Below are 14,397 nucleotides of genomic sequence, written 5' to 3'. Positions count from 1 at the left end.
TAACATTTTTCAGTCTGAGCTTTCTCTGAGAACTGCTGCCTAGAATTGCTACTTCTAGCATAGCTTGTTAGCTTTCACTTCACTGTGTCTGAGATAGTTAAGTTGTTGTTTGCTACTTTTCCAGTGGCTTGCTCCAACTCATGCTCTGAGCTATCAGGTCTACAGGGCCGGAGTCTGTGTTTCGCACCCTTCCCCTCCTGCCCAATAACATCCACTGATCCACCCATTCGACTATCCCAATGTTAACAGTTTGGAGTGGTGCACCACTCCATTTTCCTTCACAGAACCTGAACCAACACTGCTAATAGGCCAGAAGGTACTTCCTTCATTTCCTAACAGTGGCTTAGACACCAATACAAACTCCTCATGATAGCCTGCATTCAAAGGCAACATGTCAGTTGCTGGGCTATGAAATTTTTTTTACAAAAAAAAAAACAAAAAACAAAAAAACAACAGCAGAGCCACACACTTGTCAAAGTTGGCTTTGGCAGCTTATGGTAAGAGTTTGGCATCTAACAGTACACAGACACCACTGGCAAACTTTGAATCAGCCATAACAGGAGCTCCATGGTGAGATTCTTGGATGATATGTCAGGGACTAGGGGTCCTAGAAAGGAGAACTAGAATTGCATAGCCAACAGAGTAACAGATGGGTCAAGTGTTAGATCTGCTAGATCTGAGTCAATGCTCCAGTGGCCCCCAAAGGTCCACAGTCCACCCCAGAAATACCGGCACCTAGAGCCAAGCTCCCAGGGCCACAATATCACCAGGCCACGAGTAAAGAGCAGGGGAATGCTAACAGGAACTTGACAAGTACGTTCCAGAAACCATAGTGACATTTACATTATATTAAATGCACATTAAATAATTACATTATGTTGCATTCCATTAAACAGTCTAACAATGTCATTGACTTTGAGTGTCCAGGTGTTAAACACCATCCCAAATTATAAATCAGTCCTTACGCCTGCATCTCAAATACTTAATCTCCCCAAGCCAACTGGGGTGCAACAGTCTTTGTGCTGTGTCATTTGGTTTTCATTATAACAGGGCAAAAAGGGGTGCAGCATGAAAAAATAGTGCATGAAATACAGCTTCTTGTATCCTTATTACATAAAGTGCACTTTGAAGAATTGGCATTCACATTCTTATCTTTTAGTGAGCAATAAACAGCTCCAAATGCCTCCTCTTTGACATTTCAAGCATCATTTCTGTAGGCATAATAGTCATTTAATAATAGTAATTTCTATAGGCTCACTGATGAGGTAAGATCACAGATCTACAGTAGCTCTGTCATACTTACTGTGACTTTACTGGGGTGGGGCAAACTTCTGTGTTAGCTTCTTAAACTAGTATGTTCCTCACCATTAGACAATGAGAAATTTCCAGAGATGTTGTTGTGGGGGTTCTGTTATTGTTCAAACTTGTCTATCACAATGAGATTAATCAGGTCTTTAGGTTTCTCATCATATGATATTGATAGCAGTACTGACCAATAATAATGACTCATCAGTAACTCGTCATGCAGCACAAACATTATTTTTAAAGAAATAGCTTAATGCAAAGATCTTCTATCTTACCTGCTTTATCACATCACACGATATCTGTACTTCATCCAGAATTTTCTCCAGCTTCTGCATTGCACCTTCCATTTTGTGCACATGATACTTTAAGTCTGACTTCTCACGCTCCAGCTGAGCGTTGGACTCCATCGCCTGCTCGTACTTTGCCACAGCTTCAGCCACAGTGACCAGAAAGTTAAACAACCAAAGCTTGTTGGCTTTATTTAGTTCTCCACACACACTGAAACACTTCTGAGTACTCGACTCATCACTGATCAAAACAGACTTAAAATGTTTTGAAAAAGTTTCCTTCAGCTGATCATACTGCGACTTCCGGATACTGTGAGCCTCCTGCTATTGCTCACACTCCTAAAATACAGTCATGAAGCAGAAGAGATTTAAATTTTAGTGCTTAATCACATATACAACGAGGCTCTTTAGTTCCACTTTTTGAAAATGTGCATTAAATAGTTGCTGTGATCTAGTTAAACCTGAAATACTGATTGTAATATTATTATACTGTGATTTTTCCGCCAGTTCCATATTTACACATCGGCCAGAAGTGACAATAAATACAATTTAGCATTAAATACAGTTTAGCCATAGCATTATAGCTAACCTGCTACAGCAAAATGGGAGACAGTATTTTTTTTTCTCTATGATTATAAAAAGCACTTATTTTATTATGTGCACCCCCTAGTTTGTTATTAGGGCGGGTCAATCTGTACTGCAACTCATCATGCAGCATGAACATGAAGAGTCTTCACACACAGTTCACAATAGCAGTCCTGGTTTGAAGCTTGAATATTCACTTCTAAATGTCCCTCTCTGAAATACCCAGAGGTACTACATTTACTTTTCTGACCTACAACTGACACACAGTGTACTACAGCAGTCATGACTTACTGAGATGAAAAACTTACGTTTAGTAGCTGGTTGTGCTGTTCCGTCAGCTCATTGTACTGAAAATTCAGGGGGTAGTAAGCTACACGCTCTGTCTCATAATCCTAAAATACAATGGAGCAGAAGTCGTTCAAACTTCAGTGCTAAAAGGGTTGCTTCACTTTAATTTAACTTCAAAGTATTTTGGTCAAGTAGAAACTGAGGACTTGGAATCGAGACTGGGTCTGTTAAGAGGGCATCCGGATCTGTGTGTACTTTAGAAAAGTCTATGCAGTGTCCAGATTTGATGCACATCCAATGCAACACTTTCACAAACTGCTCCATCAGTTAAGTGTATTTCGCTTTTATTCGACACTGGATTTATTTTTTCTTTATTATTATGAATAGTGAGTTCATTTCCCTCACATCCCACTTCGTCTGGATGAACACTGATGTGTGAATTCATGAGTCTTCCAAAAACATCGGTTCAAATATGGAGTTAAAAATTGGAGGGACTGCTCATTATTAAGTAGCACTCAGACTAGATTATGTCTTATTGGTTTCATATAAAGTAAAGCTTACCTTTAGTACAGTTTCATTCAATAATTTCCACCTGGAATGTAGAGCCCTCATCTCCCGAGTTTTTCTTTCCCTTTCCTAAAACAAAGCCATGGAGCAAAAGAGGTTCAAACTTGTGTGCTTAATGTTAACATCTACAACGCACCACTTAATAAACATATTTAATAAAAAATAACCATTTTAAACTAGAAATGCAATTAAAATTTGTTCAAGTACATATAGCCTGTGGTGTAACTCATTATGCAGCACTAATAAACAGCTTAATGCAAGGATTTTCTCACTTACTGTCATTGCCACATTACACCTTGTGTGGGTCTGAGAGAACTGTACCTCCAAATTGTAGTGAGGTGTGTACTGTGAGTAAAACGTCACCCTTATTAACTACATAGCCAATGAGCTATCTCCCTACCACAGTATATAAGCGGTTGTTTATGCCTCACGGAATGCGTCATGGTCGAAAACTCGCCCCTTCCTTTCGTTGCTACGGACTACAGAGGTATGTGGTTTTAGCTTTATCGCTTAGCTGTTTGATGTTAGCGTCATCTACTTACCTTGCGGTTTACTTGTTTAGTGTGACGTTGGGCTACCAAGACTGTGTGCATGTGTAGTGTGCTGCTAACTCTCAGTGCGGTGTGCCGCACTGACAACTACTCAAGAAGCTATCATATGATCTTCGTATGTGCCATCGTGATTATTATGTCATCAGATCACGGTAAGTAAATCATCCAGTTCTATTATGCGAGCTAAATGATCTTGTATACTCTCCAAACTGAGGTTGTAACACCTGTTTGTTGTTCTTACGGTCCTTGATTTTGCATGCGTTAAGGCAGGCTGAGTGAGGTGTGGTCGTTTCGGTATAGCTCCTCCCACTCACTTGCAGAGACACGTTGCTGCTTTGGGCTGCTTGGTTTTGCTCTGCTTTATTTTGATTTGCTATGGGCTGCTTTGTGTTGCCTTGTTTTTCTTTGTTTTTGTTCGTTTTGTTTTTTTGTTTGTTTGCCTGCTTTGTGCATATTGTAATTGATTTTGTGTTTTTTGTTTTATCCTTGTCGGAGGTAATTGCTTCCTGAGGCTGGGGGAAGTTCTTTGCTGCACCTTAGGCTTTACTTAACTAAGGGTCGTTATTATTGCTGTGTTTATTTATAGTGAATTTTGTGGGTATGATTCCGATTGGTGGAGTTCTTTTCCCTTTTGTATAGCTGTTGCTGTCATACTAGCCTACGCTTCATACAGGAAGCCTCAATTCTCCTATCATTATTGTTACTTTCTTCTTGTGACTGTTTTATTTGACCAATGCCTGACTGTGTTGGTTGCTGTTTTTTTAAATAATTCTTGGCCAGTCTTTTTAACTTCAAAATAAAATGAATTTTTTGTATGGAAACCCATACCTCTTGCCTGTTCTAAGAGGATCGTATTTGTGCTTCTTTGTTTGGGTTGTTTTCCCCTTTTTCTTGGGGTGGTGTAGTTGCTATGAATGAGCCACTTGCTACATGTGGCGTAGTCAGCAGGCTTTCCACAGAATATTTGGCAGAGTCGGGGGACCATATATTTTTGGTTATTCATGTGTGTTGTGGTCTGTCTTTTTTCCTCTTTCTTTTTTTCTTTTTGTAGGAACCAAGCAGCAGCATATGCTCTGGAGACTCCTTATGTGCCATGGTTAGGTGTATTCCATCATAAAAGCAATGTAGTTCACACACAATTGAACAGTATGAAATTAATAGAGGAAATCAAACAATAGATGAACCACTCCATAGAAGATCAGAAGGAATTATTGGAGCTAACTAAACAAAGGTTGTGCAAACTAGAAGAGACGGAGACCTCAGTGGAGGTGGAAGATGAAATAGAGGAAAGAGGGGAAGCTGAGATGGACTTTACTAATGTAAATGCCCAACACGATGAGAGAGGTGGCTCTGGCCAATATGAGAGAATGGCATTATGTGACCAAAATTCACTCCAAGCTCCAAATCGATTTACAAATGAGGTCAGTTGCAAGAGATCTGCTACAAGAACCGTGCAGAAAGAGAAAAAGAATGGGAACCCTGCCACCTTTTACCCATTGATGATGAAGGGTAAGACAGTGCAATATGTACCGTGGACATTTATGGACTTAACAGGATTGGTACAGAAACTTCCAAATCTGTGTGATGGAGGTCAAAGGTGGATAACCATGTTCGAGGAGAAAACAACAGGACAACTTTTGGCCATTGGACACATAAAAGCCATATTGTGTCAGACTGTGGGCAGAGGTCGAACCGAAGAAATAATGGAGATGACTGACTTGAAGAAAGAGATGGATGACCCCAGGTGTGATCCAATGCCGTTTGGCCTGAGGCGGAATATTGTATGGGGAGCAATACGAAAAATGTACCCCACAAAGTTAGATCCAGGACAGCTAAAAACTATCAAACTGAAAGAGGAAGAAAATATAATGAAATTTGTGCAAGAGTTTCAGGACAAATGGAGAGATGAGACAGGAGGCAAATGGGACAAGTCCTCTGCCAGTGTAGGACTCTTCAGAATTATGCCAAAAAAGGCCCTACCTGAGGATGTCCAAGAAAAATTAGAAGGCGTTGTGGGACTGAATACAATGGAATGGAACTCATTCATAGCACATGTAACACATCATGTAGATCAGTACAGGAACAAGAAAAAGGAAACTAAAGAAGCAGCCGAGGCATTGTTGACCCAACTTTAAAAGGCATAGCTGGGAGAGATAGTAAGAGCAAAGCAAGAAGGGAAGGAAAACAAGAAAGAGAGTGCCAAAGCATTCTCAGCACTAATGGTGACACCACAGGCCATGGCACCTCAGGAACAGCCAATTGTGGCCGCCATCCCAGTGGCAGCACCGACACAAGCACAAGTGACATATGCTCCTGTACAGATACCTACAATGCAGCTGGAACCTGTTGAATACGTGTTTGCAGGAAGGCCCCAATCACCCGAGAATTACAGATTCCAAGGACTGATGCCTCAGAACAGGGGCCGAGGCAGAGCTTTCTTTTGTGGAGGTCCAATGCAAGGACTCACCAGATAGAGCATGTCTGCTGAAGGATGTTGGACATGTGGAGACCCAAGTCACCTCAGAAGAAATTGTCCACAGGCAATGGCCAGGTACACATGGGGAGATCATGTGGACAGGGCTGAGAGGAGAGGTCAGACCCTAGGGCCACAAGCCATGTTACAGGGACGAGGGAACCAATGGATGGAACAACAATAGCAGACCCAGTGCCTCCTGGAGGGTCGATGTTTGGCCCTAATGGAGGGCCAAACCCACACCAGAGTTGAAGAGGCCCAGAGAGGGGGAGCTGATCCAGTACGTCACCACACTGCACCCAGAACAAGAACTAGTGGTCCCGGTGTTGGTCGGGAAGGGATTAAAGGTACCCTTCATGATTGATACAGGGGCTACTTATTCAAGCATCAGAAAAGAAGACTCACAGTTCCCCCTCACCCATAAAGTGATTCAAACTATGGGCTTCTCGGAGAAAAAACAGACTTTACGCTTTACAGAGCCTCAGGAACTTACACTCGATGGTGTTACTATACAGACACCCCTGCTATATTCTCCAGGGGCACTAGTGAACTTACTAGGCCGAGATGCCCTGTGTAAACTAGGGGCAAAGATACAATGTGACCCGACTGGGCTGTGGGGTAACTTTGCCCATAGCTACACATTACTTTCTCCTCCAAGAACAAGACATGACTCCACCAGTTACTGACAAAGTATACTGGTTGGAAGTGGAGGACATGGAGAAATCAGAATTATGGGAAAAGTTTGAAGAATGGAAACTCTGGCTGAAGTATATGCGCCCGGACTGCCATGAAACACAAATTCTGTTACCCTGTACAATCAAGAATGACAAGGGAGGACAGGATGAGGAGTTTGCCCAGTTGTGGGAAGAACTCAAAGAAGGATGTAAAGTAGCAGTAAAGACTTTGGATGTAATAAGTGGGCCCCAAGGGATAGCAGCCATGGTACAACTGCCAGAAAGACTGAAAAATTGGTACCAGGTGGAGGATGCAGTCCCCCTTGTCTCTCTTATGGTCGCAAATAAGTTTGAACCTAAAGATTTAGGACCAATGGTTAAGCAGGCTAGGGAAGTGAGGGAATGGAAACCAACTGAGAACCCATACTTACACAGGTCACCTGATGGGCAGTTCATACAGACTCTGTAACAGCAGTAGACCCGATGGTAGCAACATGTGTCATGATTCATAATGAGTCATACGACATAATGTGTCGTAATGGTAGAGGAAGGAAAAGATCCAGATGAGGAAGAACTGCTAAGAAAAGTGCCAGATAAGTTATGGACAAAGCACCCAACAGATGTAGGGTTAGTTTAATCAGGAGGGATAACAAAAATAAAAGTCAAAGGTTACATTTGCCTTCCATATCAAAGACAATACACATTGTCCTCATGAGCCAGGGAAGGTTTAAAACCAACCATACAAGGGCTAATCGAAGCAGGTGTATTGATTCCCACTAGGAGCCCTTGCAACACTCCAATCTTTCCTGTCAAGAAGCCCGATTCAGATAAATGGAGGTTGGTGCATGATTCGAGAGCTATAAATCAAATAGTTGTACCTGAAATGCCAATAGTTCCAGACCTGCACACGTTGTTAAACATACCTGAGGGAACAAAGTGGTATACGGTAATTGATCTGTGCTCTGCATTTTTAGTGTACCTCTCCACCCAGATTTATGGCATCTATTTGCATTCACTTATGCTGGACAACAATACACATACACGAGACTTCCCCAGGGATATTGTGAAAGCCCCTCTATATTCAACCAGGTTCTAGCTTTTGACTTTGATATTCTGAATTGTCGTAGTACCATGTTGCAGTACGTGGATGACATTTAACTCTAGCCCGACCAAAGAACAATGTCAGGAAGACTCGGTAAAGGTGTTAACTATGCTAGTCGAAAACGGCCACAAAGTGAGTAGAGAGAAACTCCAGTTTTGTAAACCTAAAGTTAAGTACTTGGGACGTGTCCTAGAAGGGGCAAGCTGCAAAATTTCGACTAAGCACGTGGAAACCATTAGGAAAGCACCCCAACCGCAAACCGTATTACAAATGTTAGCATTCTTAGGAATAGCGGGTTTTAGCCGACCATGGGTCTGTGACTTTGTGCTAATAGTTCAACCTCGCCGTGATGTAATCAAAAGCGCAGACCAAACACAGCCAAATGCTCCTCTTACCTGGACCCCTGGGGCGTTAGCTGCATTTGAATCACTCAAAGCCACATTGATGTCAGCACCTGCATTGGCAAACCCTGATTATGGTAAACCATTTCACTTGTATATTTCAGAAAACGGGGCTTTGCATCTGCTGTATTGACACAACAGCAACAAGGTGTAGGTAAACAACTTATAGTGTATTATAGTACCACATTGGATAACGTTGAGAAGGGAATGCCACGGTGTTATTGTGCCTTGGCGGCTGCTGCATTTGCATACCAAAAGGCATCCTCCATTACAATGGGGCATCCTGTCACGCTGTACACAACACATGCATTGCATGCATTATTGACCAGTCAGTCTTTCGTCATTACCAACTCGCGATGCACAGGGTACGATGTCATTCTGTTGGCCCCAGAGTTAACCATAGAAAGGTGTAACACAGTTAACCCCGCTGACAAAAGGATTACTCCATAAGACGGGTTGTCCCATGAATGCATGTCCGAATCAGAAAAATTCCTAAAAGCGCGTGCCTTAGACTTAGAGAATCAGCCCTTGTCAAATGCACAACATGTGTTCTTTGTAGAAGGGTCGTGTTTTCGGGCTGATACAGGGAATAAAGCTGGATTTGCTGTCGTACAGGCTAGGATGGATCCTTTTTCATTTAAAACAGAGATGGAAGGGGGAGGGGGGTTATATTACAATGTGTATTAAATGCTTTGGAATACTCAAGCTTGCAGGTATATTATGCAGTGTTAAGAGGGATACTGGTATGTACTTATATGATACTGGAAATTTTTATACCGATGTTTGCACAACCCCATTTTGCATGAAAACATTGGCTCACTTACACACCTACTAGTTGTTACTGCATGGCAATTATAACAAGTAAAAAAACGCTGAAGCTACACTTTGTAATGCATGATCAAGGCTTGCTGTTAGCATGTGCAAGTATGCTAAGTGTCTAGGTGCAGAGAATGGACTTCACTGGACTTCACACCACAAGTCATCACTTGCAGGACTTGCATAAGGCAGGACTTCTGGCACAGGACAAACAAGAGTTCCAGGAACTCAGTATAGTAAAAGAGGTTCGATGAGCCATGCCCTGGGTGTAACTGCTAGCCTAACCTCTCCCCAAGGGCGGCCCCCTGCGATATGCAAAGTATCTGGGTCGAAGACAACGTTTTCCATAGAGGTGGACAAGGACATAACACAACGTGTTCCCCATGTGGACCACCTTATGGACATAAAGCATGATGAACTGTTGGTGGTGTGAGCCCCATGAACAATGAAGTAAGGATCAGAATGGACTGTTGGAATGTTTATACTTATATCATGATTTGGATTGTGGTTACAGTGACACATATTGTCAAAAGCTGAGCCAGGTTACCCACTGTCGAGCACGCAGTGCCGGCAGGGTGGGAATTTTTCCTCGCAACTGGGTTAAGAGGTTTTTTCGCCCACCACTGGGTCAGACTTCTTTTGGGAAAAGCAAATAAACCCTTGAGACCTGAAGGTACAAGGTAGTGCTCAATAAGGCCTATCCGAGAAAATAGGGATGCTATAGGGATATCATTAGACGTAGTCAAAAAATAAGAGCATTTTTAGTGCTTGACGTAGTCAACAGAATATAGTCAAATTGTATCACTTACATACAGTGTAACAACATTGTGTGAATTCACATCAACTAATTACCTGAGCACCTTGACTTAGTTAACTGCACAAGTAGAAGCCATGGCAGTGCATTGGTATGTGTGTCCTGCTCTGCCAGGTGAAAGGATATTACGTCCAGTTTTATAGCTGCTGTGTTATTTTGAATGGAACAGCAATACCAGAGTGGATTTTTTTTATCACCAATAGCTTGAAATTTGTTCGAGAGACACCCAGGTCAGGCAATTGTAGAGGTCTCCGCTGCAGTGGACGATATAGGGCTGGAGAGATTGGACAGACAGGGTCAGGGGCAGGGTATATAACAGTAACAATAAGACAGTTGACGCATGGTGGCCAAAGGGTGAAAATGGCAGTATTTATACATAGGTATACCTTAAATTAAGAGAAAATTGAGGCTTAGAGATCCTCTAAGGGGAGATTGTTGGAAGACATTTAAGACACAGGAAAACACGGGGGTAACAGAGTATGTAGTTTATTGAGAATCACTATCATACACATATTCTGGGGAGGGAATAGGTCTTGTAGGAGAATAATTTGTAGGTGAGAGGTCATATGATGTGTTTGTAGCAAAGCTACTATCATCATCAGAGGAAAGAATAAACGGGCCTTCCACAGAAGTTATGGGAAGAAGTTCAGCTTCAGTTTGAGTGAAAGAATGAATATAGGTCACTGATGGAATGATACGATAGGTGGGAGAATAAGGAAACCCTGTGGGTACAGGTGAAGAGCAGAGACATTCCAGCAGAGCTGTAACATTGACGGCCAAATAAGCCAGCTGATGACGTATATATTCACCCAGGCCTGTGAGATTGAGAAGCAGAGAGAGAGAAAGTCCAGCTGCAGGAGGGCGCTGATCAGCTGGACAGAGCTCAGAAAGAAAGGACGGAAATTAGATAAAACAGTAGTGGTAACACTTAAAATATATTCACATAAATATATGTACAAGCACATGCAAAGAATTTAGGAAGCAGGTATCAATACATGACATGGAGAAAGCATACAGTGAGGGAAAAAAGTATTTGATCCCCTGCTGATTTTGTACGTTTGCCCACTGACAAAGAAATGATCAGTCTATAATTTTAATGGTAGATTTATTTGAACAGTGAGAGACAGAATAACAACAAGAAAATCCAAAAAAACGCATGTCAAAAATGTTATAAATTGATTTGCATTTTAATGAGGGAAATAAGTATTTGACCCCCTCTCAATCAAAGATTTCTGGCTCCCAGTTGTCTTTTATACAGGTAAGGAGCTGAGATTAGGAGCACACTCTTAAAGGGAGTGCTCCTAATCTCAGCTTGTTACCTGTATAAAAGATACCTGTGCACAGAAGCAATCAATCAATCAGATTCCAAACTCTCCACCATGGCCAAGACCAAAGAGCTCTCCAAGGATGTCAGGGACAAGATTGTAGACCTACACAAGTCTGGAATGGGCTACAAGACCATTGCCAAGCATCTTGGTGAGAAGGTGACAACAGTTGGTGCAATTATTCACAAATGGAAGAAACACAAAAGAACTGTCAATCTCCCTCGGCCTTGGGCTCCACGCAAGATCTCACCTCGTAGAGGTGCAATGATCATGAGAACAGTGAGGAATCAGCCCAGAACTACACGGGAGGATCTTGTCAATGATCTCAAGGCAGCTGGGACCATAGTCACCAAGAAAACAATTGGTAACACACTACGCCGTGAAGGACTGAAATCCTGCAGCTCCCACAAGGTCCCCCTGCTCAAGAAAACACATATACATGCCCGTCTGAAGTTTGCCAATGAACATCTGAATGATTCAGAGGACAACTGGGTGAAAGTGTTGTGGTCAGATGAGACCAAAATGGAGCTCTTTGGCATCAACTCAACTCGCCGTGCTTGGAGGAGGAGGAATGCTGCCTATGACCCCAAGAACACCATCCCCACCGTCAAACATGGAGGTGGAAACATTATGCTTTGGGGGTGTTTTTCTGCTAAGGGGACAGGACAACTTCACCGCATCAAAGGGACGATGGACGGGGCCATGTACCGTCAAATCTTGGGTGAGAACCTCCTTCCCTCAGCAAGGGCATTGAAAATGGGTCATGGATGGGTATTCCAGCATGACAATGACCCAAAACACACGGCCAAGGCAACAAAGGAGTGGCTCAAGAAGAAGCACATTAAGGTCCTGGAGTGGCCTAGCCAGTCTCCAGACCTTAATCCCATAGAAAATCTGTGGAGGGAGCTGAAGGTTCGAGTTGCCAAATGTCAGCCTCGAAACCTTAATGACTTGGAGAAGATCTGCAAAGAGGAGTGGGACAAAATCCCTCCTGAGATGTGTGCAAACCTGGTGGCCAACTACAAGAAACGTCTGACCTCTGTGATTGCCAACAAGGGTTTTGCCACCAAGTACTAAGTCATGTTTTGCAGAGGGGTCAAATACTTATTTCCTTCATTAAAATGCAAATCAATTTATAACATTTTTTACATGCGTTTTTCTGGATTTTCTTGTTGTTATTCTGTCTCTCACTGTTCAAATAAATCTACCATTAAAATTATAGAATGATCATTTCTTTGTCAGTGGGCACATGTACAAAATCAGCAGGGGATCAAATACTTTTTCCCTCACTGTAAAATGGGAAAAAACACACCCACACACTCACAAAAATGTTCAAGAGATTCACACACACACACACACACACACACACACACACACACACACACACACACACACACACACACAAATATTCTCACAGAGTGTCTAAAAAGCACCAAGTGACATAAACAAACTTAGAATTAGAGAACAAATATGTGTAACATTAAGCAATACTAAAAATATATTTCACCCATAATGAAGAAGTGATAAAAATATCCAAATTGTTCAGGACAACGGGCGATGAGATGTGCACAGCTTGATTACAGGAAGTGGGAATGGCAGTAAGGGCCTTGGAAAATGTTTAAAATACCCAAAAGAAAAACATGAAGATAAGGGGATATCCAATGGCTGCAAAATGTGTTTTAAGGGGATTTCAGAATGAGAAAAACTCATTCTAGTGATATTTTAGAATCCAATAAGTAGTTTTTAAGGGGAATCAGAAAAGATGTTAATAAAGCATATTGGGATTTCAAAAGAATGAAATAATTAGGCGTAACCTAAAGATAAGACTATAAATAGGGCATTGAATCTGTGCTTAGATTCAGATCACTTTTTGTACGTCTCACGAGGGGATCTCATGTTGTTTTTTGAACAATAAACTGGATTTTTGCTTCATCTCCTCTTGTTCGTGGCTTCATTTTGATCGGCAAATTGAGGATTATTGTATTGACTAATTAGAGGAAATTCAGCAACCTAGTCGTTTTAGATATGACAACATCACCTGGATGGTAATATAAGGCGAGAATAACTATAACCTGCTAAATATGATTGGGGACCCCAAGCTTCTGCACTCCCAGGTCCATACACACACACACACACACACACACAAACAAACACACACACAAAAACAAACACACATAGATGATTACTCTCTTTTTTTTTTGCAATTGACAAAATGTTTTAGTAACACTGTAGATTCTAGCATTATACAACGTGTGCCATGTCTGATTCATGCAGTTGACATGAATTATCTTTGGCCGTGTGGAAACAAAACCAAACCTACCAATTACATATTTACAGATATTCACATTAATGTGTATCACTTGCTTATTCAATCATCATGTGCATATGGAACACATGAAACACTCAAATTTACCGTCATATACATATATGTATTTATGTGTATTTGTGTACGTTGAGCAGATTGTTGCTATGCTTCAAGCGAGGGAAGCTGGTCAGGACGTGGTGAGTACTCTGTTACACGATACACCACAATACTTACATATGTGGTACAAATGGGTGGTCTGCACTAATTATACACACTTCATAAGTTATAGTTACAGTGCATCCGGAAAGTATTCACAGCGCTTCACTTTTCCCACATTTTATGTTACAGCCTTATTCCAAAATTGATTAAATTCATTATTTTCCTCAAAATTCTACAAACAATACTCCATAATGACAACATGAAAGAAGTTTGTTTGAAATCTTTACAAATTTATTAAAAATAAAAAAACAAATGGTCAGATGAAACCAAAATAGAGCTTTTTTGCAATAAACACCAGAGGTGGTTTTGTGCACACAGAGAGGTAGCCATATGGAAAAGTACCTCATGCCCACAGTTAAATATGGTGGTGGCTCTTTAATATTTTGGGGTTGTTTTTCTGCTAGATGACCTGGATATTTTGTTAGGATACATGGCATCATGGAATCTATCAAATATCAACAGATACTAAATGAAAACCAGACTGCCTCTGTCAAAAAGCTTCAAATGGGCCGTGGTTGGAACTTCCAGCAGGACAATGATCCAAAACATACATTAAAATCAACACAAAAATGGTTTACTGACCACAAAATCAAGGTCCTGCCATGGCCTTCCCAGTCCCCTGACTTGAAACCCATAAAAAACCTGTGGGGTGAATTGAAGAGGAGAGTCCACCAGCATGGACCTT

This window comes from Ictalurus punctatus, chromosome 26 (genome assembly GCF_001660625.3).
Source record: "Ictalurus punctatus breed USDA103 chromosome 26, Coco_2.0, whole genome shotgun sequence".
Taxonomy (NCBI): Eukaryota; Metazoa; Chordata; class Actinopteri; order Siluriformes; family Ictaluridae; genus Ictalurus; species Ictalurus punctatus.
The sequence above is the reverse complement of the archived record's forward strand: the minus strand, read 5'-3'. Positions refer to the sequence as shown.